The sequence below is a fragment of the Sarcophilus harrisii genome, chromosome 3, assembly GCF_902635505.1.
Source record: "Sarcophilus harrisii chromosome 3, mSarHar1.11, whole genome shotgun sequence".
Taxonomy (NCBI): domain Eukaryota; kingdom Metazoa; phylum Chordata; class Mammalia; order Dasyuromorphia; family Dasyuridae; genus Sarcophilus; species Sarcophilus harrisii.
Window position 1 is genome coordinate 227,587,239 of NC_045428.1, and position 25,805 is coordinate 227,613,043.

Sequence of the window (25,805 nt, forward strand, 5' to 3'; positions counted from 1 at the left end):
TATTGGGATATACACCGATCTTAGAGATTAGTTGATCTAGGTTTAATTTCTTTCTTACTAGTTGTGTGACCCTTAGTACTTAAATTTTCTGAATCATAAGCTTTTTAAAAAATTATCTTTCTTTTTATGTCACCTTTATTTCCAAATAGCTTCCCTCATACCTTTCCTATACTGTGAGTCATTCCTTATAAATTTCATAAAAGAAAGAGAAAAGAATAGAGAGCAAAACTAACTCATACATTAATCAAGTCTGATGATATAGTCAATGTTCCATATATATAGTCTTTCACCTCTGGAAAGAAGGAAAGGAGCTGCATTTTCTCATCTCTTCTTTGGGACCAAGCTTGGTCACCATCTTATACAATGTTAAGTGTAGTTGTTCTTTCTATTTACATTGTTGTAGTCATTAGGCATATTGTTTTCCTAGTTCTATTTCTTTCTTTCTGTATTAATCAGTTCATGTATCTTCCCATGCTTCTCTGAATTCTTCATATTCATTTTTAAAAGCAATACTCTTACTATTTAGCTATTTCCCAGTCAATAGGTACCTACTATTTCTAATTCTTTGCTATTGTAAAAAGTGTTACTATGAAATTTGGGGGATATATGGAATCTTTCTGTTATTAATCTTCTTAGGGTATATGCCTTGCAATGAGATCTCTGTTTTGAAAGGTAGATTTCTCTCTCTCTCTCTCTCTCTCTCTCTCTGTCCCTTCCTCCCTCTCTCCTTTTTTCTTCTCCCTCTTCTTTCTCTTCCCCTCTCTCCTTCTCCCCCTCTTTCCCCCTGCTTTCTGTATCTCTGTCTTCCCCTCTCTCATAATGCCAAATTATTTTCCTGAATGGTCGGACCAACTTATAGTTCCACCTACAGTGTATTAATATGACAATTTTTTTAAAGTCCTTCTAACATGGACCATTTTCCTCTTTTGTCATTTTTGCCTATTTGTTAGATGCGAGGTGGAAGTTCAGCATTGTGTAGATATGCATTTCCATAGGGAAGCAGTGTGGTCCTGAGGAAAGAGCTTGGTGAGGAAAGACCTAGATTAGAATGCTGGCTCTATGACCTATTACCTGTATGACTTTTGACAAATCACTTTATATCCTTGGCTCTTACTTTCTTCATCTATAAAATACCATTGTGGATTAGATCTTTTATATTTGTATTAACTTTCTTTTTATCTTGAATATGACTCTTCTTAGAAATATTTGATGCAATTATTTTTTAAATTAGTCTACATTTTCCACTCTTCTTGTTGTATTGATTTTGTTCATGTAAAAGCTTTTCAACCTAATATATTCACAATCATCTTTTTTGTGATTATCTTTGTCTTAGTCTGATCTCTTCATCTATAAATTCTTATACATATCTTCCCATGTTTTTCTGTAGTCTTTATAATTAATATAAGAAATATTAATATAATAAGAAAATTTGTATGACTTCTCTTACAAGTCATGATGCTATGTGAATCAAATAAGATATTCAAGTACTCAAATGGATCTATAATTTTATCATCATGGAAGTTCTCCCCAATGATTTAGATTGCAACTCCTTTGTGTTTTATAAACTACTCATACTCACCATGCACTTTCAATTTTCTTGCTTGTTGACTAACAGTTTGATACGTAGAGGTACCTCTTCAAGTCTAAAATACTATTTAATTATCAGCTCTTATTTTTACATATCCAACTTCACTTCAAATATATATATAACAATACTCACAGGCACAGTACAGCCCTAAAATCTTTATGAAAGCTCATTATTCAAAATAATTATCAAAGTTTCTTGACTCTCTATCTTAAAAACCCATCCTTTTTTAGCTTCCATGATATTGCATTCCTATGTTCCTTCCCCCTCCCCCCCCCCCATCACTCCTTAGCTGTTTAATTTATTTTTTGGCCCCTGAAAATGAGTATTACTAAATCCCTTATCTTCTCTATTTTCTTTTCTTTGAAAACTCTGTTCATTCCTTTGGCCTTATCTATCAAATATACCAGTGATCCTCAAATCTTTATCTTTCATTCTCTCCCCAGGGTTCTATTTCCAGATTTTTTGGATATCTCCACTTAGCTCAAACTCAACATGACTAAAAGTGAACTCTTATCTTTCCTCCAAAATCCATCCCTTCCCTAATTTCTGTGTTTTTATTGGTGACACTAACTTCCTTGGATTCCTAAATTAGGTGTCAGCATCTTTTATTCTTCCCTCTTCCACATTTGCTGAATCTATTCAATTTCAATACTTCTAAATTCGAATTCCACTCCATCTCTCAATCCATCTCCCTCCTTCCCATTCTCACATCAGTTAATAAACACAGTGTAATATTATCATAACATTATAAATTATATTATATTATATATATATTAAATTATATATTATATAAATTATATTATATATAAATTATAAAGACTACAGAAAAACACGGGAAGATTTGCATAAATTGATACAAAGGGAAGTAAGCAGAGCCAAGATAATAACACATATAATGATTACAACAGTGTAAATGTAAAGAACAAAAACTGAAACTGAACACTGTATTATTATAATGACCAATCTTGTTCAATGAAGAAGAGATGTAAAACACATTTCCCTCCCTTCTTTGTAGAAGTGTGAGACTGAGTGTGAAACATTGCATATGTTATCAGAATTGATTAATTTTGCTGAACTACCTCTCCCCACTCCCTTAATTTTTGTTCTTTATTATAAGAGATAGTTCTCTGGGTTGGGAAGGATGGAAGAGTGTATTTGGAAATGAAAGTAATATAAAAACAAAAAATCAATAAAATTTAAAGACTAATGATAACCTGTTTTCCAACCTACCTTTTCATCCATATCTTTTATTACTCTTCCTCATGCAAGTTATACTGTGGTCAAAATTGATTTTTTTCCTATCCCTCATTCCTGTCTTACCTTCTCCCGTTTCCATGTTTTTGCTAATGTTTTATCCTATCCTTGGAACATACTCCCTTCATTTTCTCTTAAAATCCTTTCTTTTCTTGAAGATCAACTCAGCTGAGTGCCTCCTCCTCAATGAAGATCACCTTAGCTGAAAGTGATATTTTTCCCTCCTTCAACTATTGAGAGAACTTTATCTGGATTTCTTCTTTGCACTTATCATACTCTCCCTCTCATCACATCTAAATGTACACATTCATATCATATCTCCCTAAATAGACTGTCAACTCCTTGAAACTATATCAAATATTTACTTTTATCTTCTCAATGTGTACTTTAGCACCTTGGATGTGAGTGAATAGATGATCAACACAGAAGGGAAATGTCTTCTACAAGTTTTTGTAACTTGTTGAGTATTAGAATTCAGAAGGAAAGCATAATTGATTTCAGTCATGGAGCATTGCTATTCTTCTTTGGAAAATATAGTTCTCAGAAAATTACACTGCCCTGGTGATGTCCTTCCCATGGAAACCATAGGAATTTAAAATGGAGAGAAGTGCTCCAGCCTTAACTCCTTTTGTTATGTGCTGAAGTGTGCTTGCATTCTGCATGCAACACTTGGGAACACATTTATAGCTCTTGAAGTGCTAATGGATGGATGTTTTTCTAGGTATTCAGTGTTTAGCAGGAGTACTGGGAGAGCATAATTTTTGAGTTTCAGTGAAATGTTGGGCTACTATCCATGCTATTAAGGGTATATGCAAACTTCACTCCTCTATTTATGTGGTCCAGAGCACCCCAGAATATGATTTTTAATTCATTTCAACTTAGGACACCCTTATTCATTGCCATCTATGTGTAAAGTGACAGGAACAACAACAAAAATTAAAAATGAGAAGTTTTGACTTCAAAAAGCTTACAATTTAATGGGGGTGGGAAATAAAATACCTACAGATAACTATGATACAAAGGAAAGCAAAATTCTAAGTAATGTATTTTTTGTAATTTAAGAGATCAGTTTTAGTTGGGATTGTGGGGAAAGTAATGGAAGAAGTGGTAACTGAATCAGGCCTTTAAGTCAAGTCACATTAATAAGAATTTATTAAGCACTTACTATGTGCCAGGCATTGTGTAAAGCACTGGGGATACCAAAAAAGGCCAAAAAAAGCCCCTGTCCTGAAGGAGTTAATTTAGGAGGCTCAACATGTAAATAATACCATGTAATTGGATAGATTGGAGATAAATTCAGAAGTAAGGAACTAGCATATTGAGGAAAAGCTTCTTGCAGAACATGAAAGAAGCCAGGAGGTGAAGATCAGGAGAGAGAGAATTCCAGGCATGGGTGTGGGGGCACTATTGAAAATACAAAATATAAGGAGATAGGCTATTTATTTATTTATTTATTGCAGAACCGCAAGGCTGGTTTCACTAGACAGAAGGATAAGCAGAGATAACTAAAGCATAAAAAACTGGAAAGGTTGGAAGGAACCACAAAAGATTTTATATTTAATCCTGGAGAACCATTGGGAGTTTATTGAATAGGGAATATCATGGTCAGATGTATGTTTTAGGAAGATAACTTTGGCAGTTGACTGGAAGTGAAGGGCTTGCATCATGGTGGTATCAATGTCAGATGAGAAATGGGGCAAATAAGAAATGTTGCAATGGAACTCCACAATTTAATATGTATTCAAGTGAGAGTGAAGAATCAAGATATAAAGATGTGGTTGAGTTATCTAGAAAAAATGCATTGTTAAAATTTTAAATGTAAGTATTTATATCTGGGAAATAAGCTATAAATCAGGGATTGATTTATTGTTGTGTTGATTGTCTATTGCTGAGAAAGTGATGGAGAAAATATCAATGATGGAGATTAAACTTAAAGTGTGTTATTCATTCATTCCTAGCCATTTCATTCTTCCAGAGAGCTGCTGTTAAACATTAACTAGAATAAACCTGATTGAAAGGCCTGGAGAGACTTACATGAACTGATGCTAAGCAAAGTGAGTAGGACCAAGGGAACATTGTACACAACAAGAAGATTATGTGATGATCAACTCAGAAGGACTTGACTCTTTTCAACAATGAGGGATTCAGGCCAATTGCAAGACTTGTGTTGGAGAGAGCCATTTGCATCCAGAAAGAGGACTATGGGGACTGAATGTGGGTTATAACATAGTTTTCACTTTTTAAAAAATTGTCGTTTGCTCTCATTTTTTTCTTTCTCATTTTTCCCCTCTTTGATCTCACTTTTCTTGTGCAGCATATACTGCTGTATATAAATATTTAAAAGAACTACATATGTTTAACCTACATTGGATTACTTGGCTGTCTAGGGGAGGGGAGTGAAGGGAAGGAAAAAAATTTGGAGCAAGGTTTTACAAGAGTGAATATTGAAAACTATCTTTGTATGTATTTTTAAAATAAAAAGCCATTATTAAAAAAAGAATAAACCTGATCAAGAATTTTACCTAGACTGCAATTCTGGGTACCTGAGAAGATAGTGTATCTTTGACAGTGAGAGCAAAGTTAGGAAGGGAAGACAGTTTGGGGGAAACAATAATCTTTTTGGTTTTGGACATGTTGAATTTAAGGCTTTTTTTTATTAAAACTGAAAATTTAAGATCTTTTGGGTTTGAGATGTCCAATAGAGAATCATATGGAGATACAAGACTGTATACAGGTCAGGAGAGAAATTAGAGTTGGACAAATATATCTGAGAACAATTTATATAAAGATGATAATCCAATATATAGGAGCTGATGTAATTACCAAGGAAAATAGTATAAAGAGAGAAGAGAACCCAGAATAGCGCTTTAGGGGATACCCACAGGTAGTAGGTATAATTTGAATATAGCTCCAGGAAAGAAGACTTTGTCAAAAGCTTGGTCTTCCAAACCTTCCTTGGGGAAGAATTCTACAACTATTCCTAGATGTTATACTGGCCACAGGGTTGTGACAATTAATTTTATATTACAGTAAATAATAGGCTAGAGTGGATTTGACTTTTGTTGCTGTAAGTGAGAGTACCCACTCTTTTACCACTGCTGCTGGGACTTTCTGGAGCTATTACTCTCCTGGCTGCCACTGTGGTCCATGTCTGTACCTGCTGCCCCAGGTCAGCATCCCTAGTCTCACATCTGTGCTCAGTGTCCCTGAGACTTGCAACACTGGTTGCTATCTGCCCTGCCAAAGTCAACCACTACCCCATGTGTTGCATCAGGACAGTTTCTTCTAAAAGGGACTGAGCTAAAAGGGAACAGAGAATAATTGTAGATCTAAAGCATTACTGAGCTGCTAATGTTGAGGCAGAAGGTAGCTGTGGAACTGTGCTGACCCTGCTCTCCTCCGTTACTTCTGCTGGGACCTGATCAAAGGAGAGTAGCTTCCAATGTTGGGTAAAAGACTCATGGAAGGAAGGAAGGACCTTCAGCAGATAGAGATGAGGAAGGAATTTATTTGAGGTATAAAAGAATGAAATGAACAAAGGCACAGAAATAAGGAGGGTTGGACAAGTCCTGGGAAAGGGGAATAGATATCTCACTATTTGGTTGAGGAATAATAAAGTCCTACTAACATTTGACTCTGAGGTCTCAAGATGATATGGAGGGGTATCTGAAGAACTGTACATTTCCTGGATAAATCATCAGATTAGTCCCTGAGTGAAGACTTTTTACATCATAGCAATGTATGGAGAGGATAGAGAAGTAGTCAGGAAGAATGAGTCAGAAGTCCTTGTATTGAAGTCCCACTTATGCCAGACTCTCTTTCTGTGATTCTGGACAAGTCATTTAACTGGTTTGGGTTTTTTCCCCCTGATTTTTTTTTTTGTGAGGCAATTAGTATTAAGTGACTTGCCCAGGATTACACAGCTAGTTCGTGTTAAGTGTCTGAGGCTGGAATTGAACTCAGATCCCACTGTGCCATCTAACTGCCTCAAGTCATTTAACTCCGTAAGACTCTAAGCAATCCTCCACAAATTGCAGTAAAGGTACTGATCTGTGTCAGATAAGGGACTTTTTTTCATCTGGGAGTTCCTCTTGAAATCACACATTCAAGTCCCTATGCTCTAGCAACTCATGAAGGCTACCTATTAAAGTATCAAGGGATTGTTATCTGTGTCATTAAAAAGTATCCTTACAATGAATCTTTGAAGTATTGAAATAAGTAATAAAGCTTCACTTCCTCCTCTTCCCACTTTATTACCATACACAATAATTTATGAATGTAGAAATTTAAGCATTAAATCCTGACAGATGTATACTTATTCTAGTAGGCTGGGTTAGACGACTCCTAAGGTCACTTACAATTCCAGAATTCTGTGATTATGTTATCATTTATGTGAAAAGATGACACAGAGACCATTTACAAATAGCAACATAATAAAAGCCCAATTGGTTCTGTAATTTGCCCTTTCTTCTAAAATGATGTTATTTTATCAGCTTTCATGAACATGAATTTGATGTGAGCACAAGTCTTTAAATTATCTTTTCCCAAAAAACATTTTTAATAGCATGTCACAGTAAAAATCTGGGGTAGGATAGAGAATAAGATCTACTGTCAGATGGTCTGAGTTAAGATACTGGCTCTTGCTACTTAAAAATCTGTGTTCCCTTAGGCAAACCACTTCACTTTTCTAGCTTTCAGTTTCTTCATCTGTAAAATTAAAGAGCTGGATTAAATGATTCCAAAGTTTCCTTATAGTAATTTTTTATTAGTGGAAACCTGAGTTGAGATATCATGCCAATAAAGAAACCACTACCATAATATTTAGTATTAAGATCCAAGTGTATATCATGAAAACATATTCACATGCCTAGCCAACCTTTGTGTTAGAACAACATATCCATTTGTGTACCTAAGGAATTTTCCTGCCATTAGTTTTTCTGAGTAGAGTCTGGAAACTTTTCAGTAAAGTCTACCACATCATAAGTCTACCATATCATAACTTATGACAGAAAAAAGAACATTAGCTCTGTAGAAATCACCCCATTCTAGTTTCTCCATTAAAATTTATTAATCATACTAAGGTGCTACCAATAGTGCTAAGAATTCATGGATGCAATGGAACTTTCTGGCTCTGAGAAAACATCTCAAGACCAAAAGTTATATATAAATAGTTTTTACTCAAAGTTTCTCCTTCAGACCTCTGCTTTTGTTTCTCTCTCCAAAGTTTGCTTTAGTTTTAGGACCTGGAACCAAATTAAGTTCCCATTTCTCAGACCAGGAATTCCCTGAAATTTTCAAATTCCTCAGAGCCCCAACCAAATTTGATCAGCTATTTTTGTAGAAATACAAAGCCACAGTAGGACCTTCTGCTACTTTAGAGGCTTAACTTCATTGCATCCATGTAGAAGGATATATCTATATCTGTATCTATATATTTATATCTATCTATCCTTCTACATTTATATATATATCATATATAACTCAGGTGTCAGAGACAGGTGCAAGAGACCTTAGTACACTCTTCTTGCATGATGAATTCTGCTGAATCAATAGAAGTAAACAGCAATCTTTTGGCAATATTTAGCTCTATTCAATCAGCATTTGTACATCTTTTGTGGTGAATTTCTCTAGCAGTATTCCAAGATTGGGGAGGGTGCCTATTGTTTCAAAAGATCAAGAAGTCAGTTCAGTACCAAGGTGAGTACTCCCAAGAAATGTAGAAAACTAAGTAAGCATTTGAGATTCTTGAATACCAGATTCAATTCTTTGTTATTATCTTGATACCGTTTCAGTAAACACCTTCTGGTTTGAAGCATTTGTTATCTGGCTTGAGAAAAGTGAAAAGAGATGTCTTAAGAGGGACTCAAAAGTATGATTTTTTTTTTTTTGATGGAAAGTTACCCTTAACAATGCTAGGTGGTCCAATGGACAGAATGTCAGAAGTAGTCAGGAAGACTCATTTTTCTAAGTTCAAATCCCACCTCAGACACTTACCAGATATATAACCTTGGGCAAATCACATAAGTTTTCTTACCTGTAAAACTGAACTAGGTGGCACAGTGGATAGAGCACCAGCCCTGAAGTCAGGAGGACCTGAGTTCAAATCTAGTCTCAGACACTTAACACTTCCTAATGTGTGACCCTTGGCAAGTCACTTACCCACAACTACCTCAGAGAAAAAAAATTGAGCTAGAGAAGGCAATAGCAAACTACTGCAGTATTTTGGGGAAAAAATCTCAAATGAGGTCACAGAGAATCAGACATGACTGAACAGAAATAATACCCTAACATTACTGAGAAGTCAGAGTATTTACTGGTACTTTTGGGGTCCTGGGAAAAATTTTCAGGAGTGAGTTTTAATAAAGATCGATAGAGGCTCTAACATTATTCTGGCACTTTATAATACACATATCTCACACTAAACACACATATCTTAACACTAAAATGTGACAGTTCTGTTTTGAGGATCTAAACCCCAATAAATAAACTATGCAAGCAGCTACCTAAGGGAGGCATCCATCCCTCAAAACAACTACCATGGTGTAATAGATTTGATGTCAAATGGCTTATGTTTGGATCCTAGCTCAGCTACTTATTGTGTGACATTGGGCAAGCCATTTAATCTCTTTAGAACTCTCAATTCTTCATCTACAAAATGAACTTAAATTTGGTGATCTCTAGAGTAGCTCTAAATCCTATGATTCTTTGACAACGAATGGTCCAATTGCTCCTATATATAGTATTCTCCTTAACCTACTCTTAGTCCCAATATCCACTGAGTGACATGCTGCTTAAGCTAATCAGAAATTACCCATTAAAAAAAAAGATGGACTGTTTTCTAAAACCACTCGTTGATTTAATCAAAGATAATGTGAACAAATTCTCATTGTGGATTTGCCTAGGAGACAGAGATGCACTAAAAAGCCTCTTTAAATTAAACTTTGGGTTTGACTCCATAAAGCTAAGTTCCTTCTTGAATGCCACAGTTTAATTACACTTATTGTGATTTATATAAATGACAAGCTCCTTTTGTGATTTCCTCCTACCCACACCCATTTGTTTTCCATTGTTTCAATTCAGCAAGGGAGTTGAGACTACTGTAGCAATGTGCCCAGTACTGCTTCTGATAACTGGGGATTGAGGAAAAAATGATTTTGTTTTGGGGTGAGGTTCAGGGTGCTGTTCCAGAAAAGAACACCTTCATGGGATCTGGATGGGTACCAATGATCTCCTTTCAGGATCTTGCCCTTCATCCTTTCTTCCCTTCCCTCTCCTATTCTGAAAAGATTCTAGAATTCAGCCAGAGTCAGTCTACAAAGCAAGCTTGGGAAGTTCTGGTATAAAATTACTTGTAAACAGCCAAATGGTTGTCAGTTTCCTGAATATGTCCCTGATTCCTTAGAGGTAAAAGATAGCTGAGAGAGGAAAGGTCCCTAAAAAGAGAGATGGATACAGACCCACAGAAGTTAGGAGGAAATAGAATTCATCTTTTCCCAAATTCAGGTTCTCCACAGTATGGATTTAAGATAGGACTGCAAGGATCATTCATTTTCCTTTATTCTTCTTCATCTTAGTATTCTAACTGCAGTCCAATCCTACAAATACTTGTATGATGATCTGCTTCTAGCTCTATATACTTTCAGTATTTTCTAAAAATGATTCAAAATATATTTTTAATGTGTATCCAGGAGAAAAAACTCCCACAAGCCTCATATTTTTCCACTACAAAATTTTACTTTCTTTGGTATGGAATGAGATCTGTAGAATTTAACTTTTAATTACAATCTTGTATTTTGTTTGTGTTTTTTCTTTCTGTGGTTGTTATTTCATGCCAAGTTACTAAGCAGTATTTACACTGAGTTTGATGAACTCAACTCACTTGCCTATCATTACATTTTGAAATCTGTCATAACAGTCTCACCTCATGGAAAGTCCAATGAGTCTTCAATTAAAAGCTAGCTACTCCAACTCATTGAGCTCCTCAGAAGCACTGCCCATCACCACCCTCTCTCACAGAGCTGCCCTCCTCAAACCCTGCCAAGTAAACACACCCCAGTTTACACTCTGCCAGAAAAATAGAAGGATCTGAGCTCTGGGTAACTGTAGCTTTAGAAATAGCCAGGAGCAGCACATCACAGAAAGCACAAGGTGCTAATTACTATGCCAAGCACAGAGCTCTAGAAGATGCAAGACTCAAGAAGTACAGACTCCAGTGAATCCTTGAGAATTGGAATGTCATTCCACCAAAGCTGAAGAGGCACACATTTTATTTACTACAAGACTTTAACTCTTTACTTGATCCATCATTTTCAAGGCTGAACTTTTATTATAAAATAATAATGTTGCTGAGTGATGCAATACTTTTGTTTGTTTGTAAGCACTAAAAAGAGCTCTTAAGATATTTTCTTTTTAATTATTCCCCCCACAAAAACCTCAACAGATCTCTCTGAGGAAGGTAGGGCCCAGACTTATTATCCTCATTTCATAAGGAAACAGAGGAGCAAACAAATTAAATGAATTTCTCAGAAGGTCCTGGATACTGTGAGCCAGGATTAACATGAATATTTTAAGTCTCTTAGTTCATTGCTCCAAAACAATGATTAAATATATATATATTTCAGATTTTATATATACATATATATATATATATATATATATATATATATATATATATATTTAACCCCACTCCTCGTCATCTTTTGTTTCCCTTTGCTAACTTTAGCAAGATAAGCATGCTATTCAAAAAGTGTAATCATAAGCTTTGTCCCCTGTCTCCAATTTGATTTGACTGTAGGCTATAATTCATTGTGTTGACTATGAGCAGGTTAGCCTTACTTAAACATCATTTTCAGTAAAAAAAAATTCCAATGGTCCCTTGATTTCTACCATATTGAACTGGAATTTTTCTGCCTGGTCCCACCCTATATACCCAGACTTTTCCTTTCACTCTAATTAGATCAGTTTTCCCACTATTCTATGCCCTTTTCACCTAATTCTCCTTGTTTTCTTGATAAAGATATTGAAACGGTTTGGTATTTTATTTTCTAGCTTATTTTACAATTGAAGAAAATGACACAAATAGGGTTAAATGACTCCACCAGGGTCATTCAGCTAGTAAGTATCTGAGGCTGGGTTTGAACTCAGGAAGATGAGTCTCCCTGACTCCAGGTCCAGTACTCTATCCATCTCATCACAAAAGGCACAAACAAACAAGAACTAAATGATCTCTCTGTCTCTGCCCTCAAGGATCTTCCATTCTACTAGGAAATGCAGCATGTACTTAAGTAAAAGTGTATACAAAGCAATTTCAGGAGGTGGAAAGTATTAATAACTGGCAAGTGGGGGTAATCAAAAAATGCCTCAAGTAGGAGGTGACTCTTAGGAAAATGGGAATTCTGGAAGATACATTACAGAAATGGAAGATCATTTATGCAAAGGTTTGGGAGCAAAAGATGGAATGTCTAGCAAGTCAGTTTGACTGGAATGGTGAATAAGTGAAGAGGAATACTATGAAATAATACTGTTTAGACAGATGGGAGCCAGATTGTCGAGGGCATTAACTGCAAGGCAGATAATTTTGTACTCTAAACTAGATAAATGACAACCATTCTCACTGTATAACTGGACAAAATGTACATTCTGACCAACCTGTTTTTGTGTTTGAAATACAATAGCTAAGTCAGTAAAAAGTAATAATGCTAAAGATATTTAGGCCTTATCCATACCCAGAGAAGGAATTGATGGAGTTTGAATATAGATGGAAGTGTTCTGTATTGTTCTCTCTCTCTCTATTTTTAATTTAATATTTTTGAGGGTTTTTATTTTCATTAAAATGATCTTTGGAAGATTTTTGTTTTCTTTCACAACTTGACTTTTATGGAAATGTTTTGCATAACTTCATATGTGGTTTCTTAATTGTGGGTAGGGATAAAGAAGAGAACCTAGAACTTAAAAATCCTAAAAACAAATGTAGAAAATTTTTTGAATGTAACTATGGGAAAATATTAAATAAATTAATTTTAAAATGTATGTATGTATGTATGCATGGATTTGCATACATATGTGTATGTGGACATGTATAATAAAATATAAAATTTTTAAAAAACAAAACAAAAAATCATATAGTTTATGTTCCAAAAGAATGTCACTCAAAATCAAATAAAGAGGGAACAGCCTAAAAAAAAGAAAAAGATATTCAAGTATAAGTGAAAAGATACAAAATATCCCATACTCATTGCAGCATCTAAAATAGCATTTTATTTTCTAGAGATATATCCTTTTCATAAAACTATTTTTTAATTGTTTATCTAAACAGGAAAATTCATTAGTTATTCTGTTGATCCTATTTCTATTAAAAAGTTCAAGGAATGACTATAACTTTCTTATTTCAACTAAATACTATTTCATAGTGATTGGTTTTTTAAATTTTTAAACTTTTTTTTTGTTTTTTGTTTTTTTAATTTTTGTGTGTGATTGTTGTTTTTCAGATTTTTTTCCACTCATGTACAGCTCTAAATTTTGTGATTCTGATTGGCCTCAGTTCTAGTCATATTTTTGTTGTTGTATCGAACTCTTCATGATCACATTTGAGAGTTTCTTGGTAAAGATCTTGAAGAGGTTTGCCATTTTCCTCTTCATTTCATAGTTTAAAAAACTGAGGCAAACAGAGTTAAGTGCCTTGCCCAAGATCACACAGCTAGCAAATGTCTATTGCCAGATTTGAAGATGGGTTTTCCTGACTCTAAGGCCATCTACTTTATCCTCTGTGCCACCTAGCTATCTCTTCATAGTGATTAATTTACTAATAAGATAGTTCCTACTATGTGAAAAATACTGTAATTTACAACTTTAAACTGGAGAGAAATATAAAATCCGTTCTTGGCTTCCAAGAATATTATAGAGAGAAAATACTTCCCAGTAAGGTGTAACAGCAGTTTGCAAAGTTCCAAAAATAATAATCAGAATCAATCTTAAAAGCTGGCATCCTAAAGAGCATTTTACAAAGCACTTTATACCTTACATATGAGTTGGATCTTTTAACAGCCCATAGATGTTGTCCAATAGTATAGAAAAAGAAAGACAAATTAAGGTCCCTACATTTTTATTCAATTAAGAATGAAAAAAATCAATATAATCAATATTTGAATAAATTAAAAAATTAAATTTCATGCATGATTTTTTGTCTAAAAGACTCTTGACAGCACCTCAGATTTTGATTTGCAATTAACATATTCATCCTAAAGGGTCAGTCACTTCAAGATGATTGTCTTCAAGATGAGAAATCAACTGCAGATTATTATGTTTAGACATTGTGGTCTAAGGCCTTTATTCCGTGGAATAGGTTATCCTCTAGGTTTACTTTCTTTTTGATACTCAAGTGTGAAAACTGAGGAAAGGGAAGGGCATAGGAGTGCACTGTTTTGGGGAGTAGTTCTATGCTCACTACCTAAGAAAGAAACCATTGCTTGGCAACAAACATTTTGATGGAATCAGCTTTGGGACCGATCTTCTAATTAGCTATCAAATCTTTTATTCTGTCTACAAACCCAGAGGCTACTGCTGCAAGCATACTTCTAGTGATTGAGAAATGAATAAAGATGAAAGAAACACTCAATCCTCTTTCCCCCTTCCCCCACCTCCCCCATTAAAAAAAAAAAAAAGCATTTGCTATATTAAGAGTGACAAGGCAGAGCCTAGGCCATGAAAATAGGAGCTTTAACTTTCCTATGATGTTTCCCCAAACATATACAAAATTTTTCCCTTCCTTAGAAAAAAGGATGCTGTTATATAATTAAATATTTCTTAATGTTATCATGACAGCCATCAAGGTAATAAAAATTGCTTCTCTTTGCTAATATTTCTAGTCCTCCTTATAGATGTTGTTTCTCTCCAGATTATTCATAGATTATGAATGCAGATTAATGAAGGATTTCTGAACAAGAGCCCTTCTCCAAAGGCACCCTATTTAGGATAATTGGCATCCTATTTAATATATATATATATCTATCTCTATCTCTATAGAAATAGAGATAGAGATAGATATACTTACTCAAAATATCTATTACAAATAAAAAAAAATTACACACACACAGAGGCAATGACATTTTACTTTCATTTAAAAAGCAAAAAGCAATTTCTCTAACAATGCTTTTGAAATTAAAAGCCAGGAAAAAGGTCTCTACTCATAAGTTAATAGTAATCTACAAATCTGTAAGTTTTAAGAGACAAAAGCCACTATAATATGGGGTACAGACTCATAGCACTTAAAAATTCTAATTCCATTTAAGTACCCCTTTCAGAGGATTTAAATTTTGAACATGGAATTGGTAATAGAAATGCTGAGGTTAGGTAGAAGGTATCCTAGCATAGTAGAAATTAACAACTCAGTGTAAGGCTGCTAAGGAAAAAGGGTTTCAGGTAGGGGAGGAAGAGAGTAAAACTGACAGAAAATTAAAGGAAAGGCTATAACAGGTAAATTCTATGCACAATTTTTGCTTGGTAAACTGAATTTAAACTGTGCTTCTCATTGGAAGGAAATTCAAGATATTATTTGGATCCAAGGAAGATAAATGCTCACACCTTTTGAGTAAAAATTGCTACCAATGGTTATTTGGTATGGACCATCAGGGACCTGATCTAATAGTAAATAGCTTTATGACCTTGGAGAACTGACATAATCTTTTTGTGCCTCACTTGCTTCATTGTCTCAAATGACAATAATAATATTTGTACTACCTCACAAAATTGTTGGGAGAAAAGTGTGTTGCCCATTAGAGGACTACATAAATGTGAGTTGCTATTAAGAAAGTCACTTAGTTATTTAGCATTATATTCTCATTGGTACTATCTAAGAAGTTAAGAACAGAAGATTAGTAATAAGGCTGAGAAGATTATAAATACTTAAATATAAAAAAAACTATGAGAAATCTAATAAACAAGAACAGCAATCTTCTGAAAACAAGGGAGAGCATTTCTCCTAATTTATCTAATGGCTATATGATAATGGACATATGTATGAGATCCTTGGAAAACTTGATTTTTTTGAAGCTACTTTATCAAAAACAAGTCATGACAGATTAACCTCATTTACTTTTTTTTTTAATGAGGTCATATATTGTTAGATTAGACAAATGCAATAGGCACAACTTTCCTAGACTTGAGAAAATAATTTTACAAAGTCCATCATGCTGTCTTTCTAGGAAAAATGAAGACACATGGATGATATATAAGGAGGAGGTTTATTTAGAAGTGGTTAAATAATAAAATAATAAGATCCAAAGAGTATCCAATGCATGTCAATGGAGGCACTTAATATAATTCCCCCTACTGCCTCTAACCTCTCCAGATATGTTATTGGATCTATATTGGAGCTATAAAATGTGAAAACTTATCTAGGAGCTTTAATACAATTTAAGTTCAATATGAATCATCAATATAATATAATAAAAAAGGCAAAGGGACTTAGTTTGTCTTAAGAGAAGTACAATATTTAGAATGAAGATGATGATCATCTCACTGAACATTGTCCTGGTTAATCTTAATCTGAAATGGTGCAATCAAATTTTATGAAGAACATCAACAATAAGAAGAGCATTAAGAGTAGAACACCCAGAATGAAGAACCTTGAGATAATGCCAAAAAAGGATCAACTGAAGGAACTGAAGATCCTTGATCCAGGAGGATTTAGGGATATGTCTCCAGATGTCTGAAGAGTTTTCAAATGGAATACTTTGTTTTCCTTGGCCCCACAGAGATGAAGAAGGAACTAATTGGAAACTGTAGAAAGGCAGATTTAGATTACAGGTAAGAGGAAAAAATCCTGATAATTAGGGCTATCCAAATTAGAATGGGATCCCATAGGAAGTAATGGTTGGCCATTCCTGAATGTTTTTTTGAGTATAATGACCCTTTGGCAGGGATGCTGTTCAGAAGATGGATGGCCTCCAAGGTCCCTTCCAACTGTGTAACTATGATTTCTGTGACTTTCAGGAAGAAAAACAAATATGCTCACAAAATAGAAAATACAATCAGAATATTTGAGAAGAAACTAATGGAGGAGAAATCAAAGATGAGGACATTTTTAGCTAAGGTATCAACAAGTCTAGTTATGCAGCAATTCAAAAGGTTGAATCTTAACTTGTTATTTTGCTAACATTCTCTTTTTCTAAGGGGTATTTTTATTCATGGTGAGTAATGTTCCCAGGGAAAAAAAAATTAGCTGTCATGTGGGAGAAGAAAACTTGATTAACTTTCCTTTCCTTTTGAATTAATGAAAGTCTGAGGCCAAAACCCCAAATCATCTATGTTGGAGGAGAAACAGATGATATAATTTAAGAAACTAAACATCAAATATTTTTAAAGAAAACTGTTCACTTGGAGTGTCACACCATTAGGCAACCAGTACTCAATCCAGTTATACTTGAAGACTATTATTGTACTATTACTGTACAAGGTCAGAATGCTATTAGATATTTGCAGCTGCTGTTAGTGAAATCAGGTTACATAGATTTTTATCTTTGGAATTCATCTAAAATAGGTATGAGAGAAACTGCATTTTAGTGTTACTTCATTTACATCATTAAATTTTAAAGGCACTTCATTTTGGGGGGACATATTTTTACAAACATCACCCTGTTTGATCATTTCAACCATCTAACTAATAAACGGGGGGGGGGGGGCAGGCATTAATAGTCTCACTTTAGAAATGAAGGAATTCAGGGACCAAAGGGTTAACCAACTTGCCTAAAGTCACATAGCAGTGACCTAAACTAGAACCCAGTTCTTTGGACTCCCATTCAATACTCTTTCCATTTCATCTCCCCCAGGCCAAGTTCAGTGATATGCCTGTGCTACTTAAGGAACTATGAAAATGAACAAGTGTTAAGAGCTTAAAAGATACTGAGCAACAGACCTAAAAGAAATTGGATACACTCAATTTTGGCTTAATATTACACTTTTGTTAGATTTGCCGAGAAATCTGTGTCTGTAGGGGAAATATGAGGGGATATGCTATAAATAAATGCTTGCATTCTCTAGCTGGGAACCAGCTGGAGCAGAGAGGTGTGACTGCAATGGAGGAGAAGATGGCTTTGGTAAATATGAGTGAGGAACTTATAGACACTTTTGTGGGCTGGTAAGGATTTTTCAGACCCAGAGTTTATTTTCCTTAAAAAAAAATCTAACTATAATGCCATATGAAGTCATTTCAAGTTTTTTGTTTTAATTGTGAACCCTGTCAACTGCAATATACTTAATTTTGCCAGTGTGCCTACAGGGTTGGATTTAGAAATTATTAGTAGGATATAAGGTAGCAAAAAAGCTACTCATGACTTTATCCATTCTCTTCTCTGATTAAGTCAATTAATTTAGTGCTGAAAGAAAATTTAGAAGTGGTCTAGTCCAACCCTCTCATTTTCTATATGAGGATACTCAAGCATAGAAAGTTCTATGACTTTTAAGTGATTTGGCCAAGATTACACAGGTATTAAGGAGTGAGGATTTAAACTCATTGGATTTAAATTGAGTACTTTTCATTGACATAGGGAACTCTGAATGAAGAGACTTCCTCTATTAAGGCAGATCATAACCTGTTCTGTAATTTATAATCTAAAAGATTTTCCTTGGGTGAATACAGAAAGTGATTTGGCTAGAATCACAAAATCATTATGTGTCAGAGGTGAGATTTCAGGTTTTACTGATTTAGAAGCCAGCTCTCTATATCATAAGACATGTCTCTCATGAGAGAGCTAACCCTTGAAAAAACTATATAATTTTATACCTCTCATTAGAGTATTTAGAAAGAACCTCAGACCCCTTTTCTGAATGATGTTTTCTAAAAATAGAATATAAAATCTATAGAATTTCAGATGAAACTAATTATACTGAAAAAATTATCAAAATATTAAAAAGGACCCAAGTTCACAGACCAGAGATTAACAATCCCCAATCTAGTCCAATAAATGCTTATTTATTTATTTTAAAAGACACATTGCTTTAGGAGTCATGTTGGGAGAGAAAAAAAAATCAGAATAAGAGGGAAGAACTATGGAAGTGAAAGAAAAAAAAACAGAAAAAAGAAATAAACATAGTATGTGTTGATCTACATTCAATTTCCATAGTTCTTTTTCTGGATGCAGATGGCATTTTCTATCCAAATTTTATTGGGATTTCCTTGGGTCACTCATTGAATCACTGAGAAGAACCAAGTCTTTCATGGTCAATATACTTTTGAACACAAACTCCCACTTCAACATTTATAACCTAAACTTTGCTTAAAGATATCTAAAGGGGAACCCCTTAAACCAGAGCAACCTTTTGGAAGGTTGTCTTTACATCAAGCTTAAATCTCCTTTCTAATTTTGACTTTTTGACACTGGCAAAATAAGCCTTATCTATCTTCCTTCTGATAACCCTTCAAATATTTGAAGATAGTCATCAAGGGACATTAATATTAGTTTGTCCATAAGGATACTTGGAAAGTACCTGAAATAACAGGGAGAAACATCCTTGAAATGTTACCAATGTGAGCACTGAGACATCAATGTTTCACAAGAACCCCCAAGCAATTGAATGTTCCTGTACTCCATGCTTGCATATGGGAGTGTCTGTGAAAGAAAGGAGAGAAAGATACTAACAGGGAAGAGGCACTTCAATTTTATCGCTTATGTACCTTCCTGTGAGAGGAGAAATTTTTTTTAAAAGTACCACTGGATAGTATTGATTTGATGATAGATCTTATTGTATAACTCTCTCACTGTGTAACCCTCCCACATGAAACAAAATATATTATGTTGCAAAAGTGTTAGAGAATTCATTTATTTACCCACCAAGTCATACATTCATTTATTTTATGAAATCTAAGAAACTATCTTAGAAACTGAATTCTATTCTGTCTAAAATGAGAAGTCACATTTTCCTTTGTCTTAGTTCCTGCAAGCCCTCCCTACTTCTGTCCTTATTCCTAGGCTGATAAAAAAGAAATGCTTATTTCTGGAAATATAGATTAGCCCACCTCCATAGGCAATACTAATAGAAGTCTGCCATTGTTCCTAAAACATTAAGAAGGGAAAGTGCTTTCTTAAAAGATTTTCTCTGTAGCCACATAAAAATTTGTAATTTTTTGTGTTCCTTTAATAAATTTTTTGCTTGCCATGAGCTATAAATGGTCTTTTTTTTTTGGGGGGGGAGGGAGTTATAACAGTATCAATTCATTCAACATATATTTCTTTCTTGCTTCTAAAAAATTAATACAACTTTATTTTTCTCTCTTCTATTTTATCACCCACAATAAAAAAAGGAAAAAGAAAAAAAAAGAGAACCCTTTTAATAAACATTTATAATCAAGCAAAATAGATTCCTACAAAGGCCATGTCTAAAGAAATGTTTTAATCTGCACTCTGAGACACTAACTTTTCTGTCAGCAGGTGGATAGCAAGCTTCATCACCAGTTCTCTGGAATTATATAGTTAGATAATATGTCTGTTAAGCAGTATGGAGAGAGAAAAGACATCTGGCTTTTCCAACATTGATGAAATCACAAGTATGTAATCAAGAAAAAAATGGTTCAGCTCCCTGCTAGGCACTGGGAAATGACCTAAGATAACTTTTCTAGAGGAAGTTGGAAGAAAGAAATGGAGATAGTTTGAACTTTCCTCAGAGATGTAAATGAACAACACTTCCCCCTAATTATAAGAAGTAAAAGACCTCAAAGAAATTTATAAGGAAGGGCCTGCCAGGGATAGAGATGCATTTTTGGACTAGGACTCTCTCCTGATGATTCTAAGGAGTCGTAATAATATTCATTTACTCATCTACAATTTTCTCCAATACATTGTGGATGTTATTCCATACATAAAGAAATTCTTGAAGTGATGCTATTTGCTTGGCTCACTCATGAATGACACAGCATTCACGAAGGGATTTTATCATTTTAACACGACCTATTCTCCAGAATCTGTCCATATGGGTAGCCTTCTAATGCTGCCTACTGTGAAGAGGCAATTGGTTGACAGCATTTAATAACAGGCCTACCTTACTATATAGAACCAAGTAAATTCTCTGCATATTGAATCCTTATTTTTCCATAGACTTTTATTGTAAAATTAGAGCTTTGTTCTTTTGGGAAAAAATGGCTATAGGCTATAATAATATCATACTTAAGAATGCAGTGAGACTATTTAAAGGAAAAATGATCATTTTATGATAAAATATGAATAGGAACACTCAAATCAAGTTTAAAAAGGATGAATACAAATTAGCTGAAGTTATTTTCTATCTGGCTCATAGTTTAAAGGCCTAGGGGGAAAATAACAATAGCTTAACTGAAAAATACACACTGTACTACAAAGTTATCCAGCTCCCATTAAACCTTTCTTGCTTCATACAAAAGAATATCATGAAACTCTCAAGTTATTCAGTCCTAAACCACTTTTTAAAGAAGAGGCTAACCTGGCATAAAATAATAAAGGGTATTGAACATAGTAGATACTTTTTTTGTTGAATGACAGTCGAACCAATTAAAAATTTCCCTAAAATTTAAAAAACAAAAAACCAACAATCCCTAAAACAACTGAGGCTAAATCTATTAAACATGTGGTTGAAATGATTCTTGCTTCTAGGTTGGACTACTATAAATACTAAAATATCTTTGAACTCTAGGAATGTTTTTTAATCATAGCCTTTTATTTCTCCAAATACATGCAAAGATAGTTTTTAAAATTAAATCTTATAAAACCTTGTGTTCCAAATTTTTCTTCCTGCCTCCTCCTTTTCCCTCTCCCCTAAGCAGCAAGCAATTTAATACAGGTTAACCATGTACAATTCCTCTAAACACAGTTCCATAGTCATCACAATGTACAAGAAAAATCAGATCAAACGAGAGAAAAATAAAAAAGAAAAAATAAGCAAGCAGACAATAACAACAAAAAAGAGGTAAAAATACAATGCTTTGATTCACATTTAATCTCCACAGTTCTCTTTCTGGATATGGATGGCTCTTTACATCACAAATTTATTGGAATTGCCTTGAATCACTTCATTGTTGAAAAGAAACAAGCCCAACACAATCGATCATCACATATTCTTGTTGTTGCTATATACAATGTTCTCTTGGTCCTACTCAATTCACTTAACATCAGATTATGTTAAGTCTTTCCAGGTTTTTCTGAAATCATCCTGCTCCTCATCTCTTATAGAACAATAATATTCCATTACATCCATATACCATAAATTATTCAGTCATTCCCCAATTGATGGGCATCCACTCAATTTCTAGTTTCTTGCCACTACATAAAGGACTGCTACAAAAATTTTTGCACATGTGGATCCTTTTCTCTTTTTAATGACCTCTTTAGATTATAGATTCAGTAGAGACACCGCTGGATCAACGGAGTGCAGAGTTTAAGCCCTTTGGGCATGAACTCTTAAGATTTTAAGAGGCTAATCTTCTTTATATAACTAAGCATTCTCTTCATTTGTAAATGCAATGGTAAATTTACATATTACATTTTAATATAATAGGAATATTATTTATATTATTTATTTATAATAATTTATACTATAATATATAATAGGAATATTATTTGCATATAATAAACTTTTAAAATATGTAGTGAAAAATATGACAGAAATATCAAACTATGAAAAATAGCAACTGCTACTCTAAAATCCAATAAATTAAATGGATTAATTGAGCAGAGATTTGAGAGATTTTAATTAACAATAAATCAATAAAACAGTTCAACATGAAAATCAATTATATCCCTGTTTACATTATTTAGCTTCAAACATTTCTGTTTTGCATGCTTGCAATTAACAAGCCATAAAAGATACCATAAATAGGAACATAATGAGAAGAACTGTTCATAATGATAATTAGTATTCATTCCCATGGAGCTGAAGGTTAATATAGTTACAGGTTGTAGAAAACAAAGGGTTAATCCCATAATTTCTGAAATACAGTATTTATTATTCATTTAACCATGTAACGTACAAAGTCTTACATTAGTAAATAAATGATAAACAATGTTACAAATGGAAAACAGGGAAGTTGAGATGGCAGGCAAATGGGGGCTGTGATATCAAAATTGTGAGAAATTTGATGGTTGTGGCTTATGTGAATTTTAATTTGTAATACCAGTCTTAATTGGTAATAGTCAATTTCCAGCTATTAACTATTATGATTTGTTTTCTTCAAACACAAATGATTAAAATCAGCAATCTATACCAATCAGCATCCTGTAAAATTTTCTTTTCTTTCTTTCTTTCTTTCTTTCTTTCTTTCTTTCTTTCTTTCTTTCTTTCTTTCTTTCTTTCTTTCTTTCTTTCTTTCTTCCTTCCTTCCTTCCTTCCTTCCTTCCTTCCTTCCTTCCTTCCTTCTTTTCTTTTCTTTTCTTTTCTTTTCTTTTCTTTTCTTTTCTTTTCTTTTCTTTTCTTTTCTTTTCTTTTCTTTTCTTTTCTTTTCTTTTCTTTTCTTTTCTTTTCTTTTCTTTTCTTTTCTTTTCTTTTCTTTTCTTTTCTTTTCTTTTCTTTTCTTTTCTTTTCTTTTCTTTTCTTTTCTTTTCTTTTCTTTTCTTTTCTTTTCTTTTCTTTTCTTTTCTTTTCTTTTCTTTTCTTTTCTTTTCTTTTTCTGAGGCAATTGAGATTAAGTAACTTGCCCAGAGTCACACTGCTAGGAAGTGTTAAGTGTCTGAGGTCACATTTAAACTCAGGTCCTCCTGACTTCAGAGCTGGTGCTCTATCCACTGTGCCACCCCCCAAATTTTCTTAAAGCAAGTAGTTTCCTTAGGAATTTGGAGCAGCTAAACAAAAACATTAGAAAAAAATCCCCTCCCAATTTTCAAGGACATAATCAAAAGATCTTTCATTCCATTGCAAGGGAAAGGAAATGGATGTTGATGGGAGAAAGGAAGGGCAATATTTGCCCATATGAAGGAAGAAAAATGAGGACCTTTGCTCTTTTCCAATATAGATCAAAATCATCTGTGTACAAGCAATGCCTACTTTTTTGCTGCTTCACACTTCACTTACTTCTCTCTGGCTTTACCTTGACATCCATCAGTTGTTGCAGATGACCCTGAAGAAACTTCACATGACCATTATTCTTTAAAATTCTGTTTCTATGAGCACACAGCACAGTCAAAAGCAGAGTTATTTGAAATTAATCCTCAAAAATGTCTAAGTACTTGATATTAAGCTATTAGAAAACTCCTATATGTTTAGAAGATTTAGCCAAAATGAAAGCCAAGTAAAATGTTTTGTGTATAAACCTCAACTATTGTTGTTTGAATGAAGTACTAAACTTTGAATTTATAATTTGTGTGATAATAATTTAACTCATGTTCAGGACTCATCAGGACTCTAAGTTCACTTAGGCACACACAGCTTTGTTTCTAAGGGCCATTTTTTTTCTCTTTAGCACATTGTCTATGTCTGATGTTAACTTTAGGAAAATCTAATATACTCATGGAATATAGCTGGCCTTTAGCTTTCCTCAATCACAGAGAATAAAGTGCCCACTTTCCATATAGTCACTCATTCTACCAAATGTATACTAGGTCCAGAATAGTATTTATTTTGCCCAATAAAAAATGGAAAAGACACAAAATACTCATAGAAGTCCACAGACAGATGCAAAAATCATGTAACACTTAAGTAGTCCCAAAATTCCCCTTAGCTACTTCTCTAGTATATATATATATATATATATATATATTAAACTAGACTTTGAGTTGATAAAGAAGGCAAGTCTTTGAAATGACAGCAAGTCCCTCTTTCAAGCAGTGTTTACACAATCTCATCAATTCTTATAGTAATACTATATGGTTTAGACTCTCTCCAAAAAGTAGACATATTTTTGGAGCAACTGAAAAAATAATCCCCATTCCACTGAACCTAAACTCTCAAAGTAACTCCACTGGCTTTGCCTTCCACGTAAATTGTTACTCAAAACTTTGAATGATTTCTTTCTTCAGAGAAATAAGTATTAGGAAATCTCCTTCCCTCTGGAAATCTGATCTCCAAATTCCCAAAGTTGAGGGATCGATCTCAGTCTTGGCAACTCTTGAACTTAAATTTATTCAAAAGGTGATTCAAAAAACTGTTGCTGCTCAGGAATTTTTTTTTTCTGGGTAAAGGAATAATGTATAGGATTATACTGGCTAGGAAATTTAAAAATCACATTTCCTCTGCAAAAAAAGTTGGAATTCAGGAATACTGTTTGGCCCTTTCAGGCTGTATGCAAACAAGTACTACACAGACCTGTATTTTTGTAAGAAATTGATCAATGCCTTGACTGCCAAGCAAGCACATGTAACTTCAGACCTATCATAAGATTCTTGGGGAAGGAGAAAGACAAGGATATAGATTGTCCTCTGTCTCTTGTCCCCCTCTTTCTACTAAGGTTCATTCCATTATGTGCCTATTTTCTGAAGGTGGAAAGACAGTCCAGAAGAGAGTGCCAGATGCTCTGTCATCATGCTTTCAGAGACTACCTGCCAATAAGAATCCATCTTTCTGAATCTCATCCAGCTAATCCTCTCATCATTCACTGTGTCTTCTTGACAAGATACCCTCAGACAGGGGGCAGCTAAGTGGAGAAGTGGATAGATCACAGACCCTGGAGTCAGGAGGATCTGAATTCAAATTTGATCTTAGAAACCTGACACTAGCTGTGTGACCCTGGGCAAGTCACTTAACTCCGACTGTCTTGCCAAAAATAATTATAATAATAAAAAAAGACATCATTGAGTGTGTTCACATTCCATGAAGATCTGTGCCTTAGATGCTTCCAAACAAAGATCTAGAACATGCAATCTCATCAAGTTGATTGGGGGAATTCATTGATATGATCAGGAAGGCAAATAATTTCCATTACAATATCACCAAGACATTTAAATCTCACCAGCTGGGTAAAGGTAGTGCCTTTTATACACTCTAATTTCATGTTTCTAGCAATTCACCTCAA

The 25,805-nt window shown here is 34.1% G+C and overlaps 1 protein-coding gene across 3 annotated transcripts in view; it reads right to left on the reverse strand.

Annotated features, from left to right (window-relative positions):
- AFF3 (AF4/FMR2 family member 3) overlaps nt 1–25,805 on the reverse strand; it is a 650,210-nt gene that overhangs the window by 319,760 nt on the left and 304,645 nt on the right. The window lies entirely within an intron of this gene.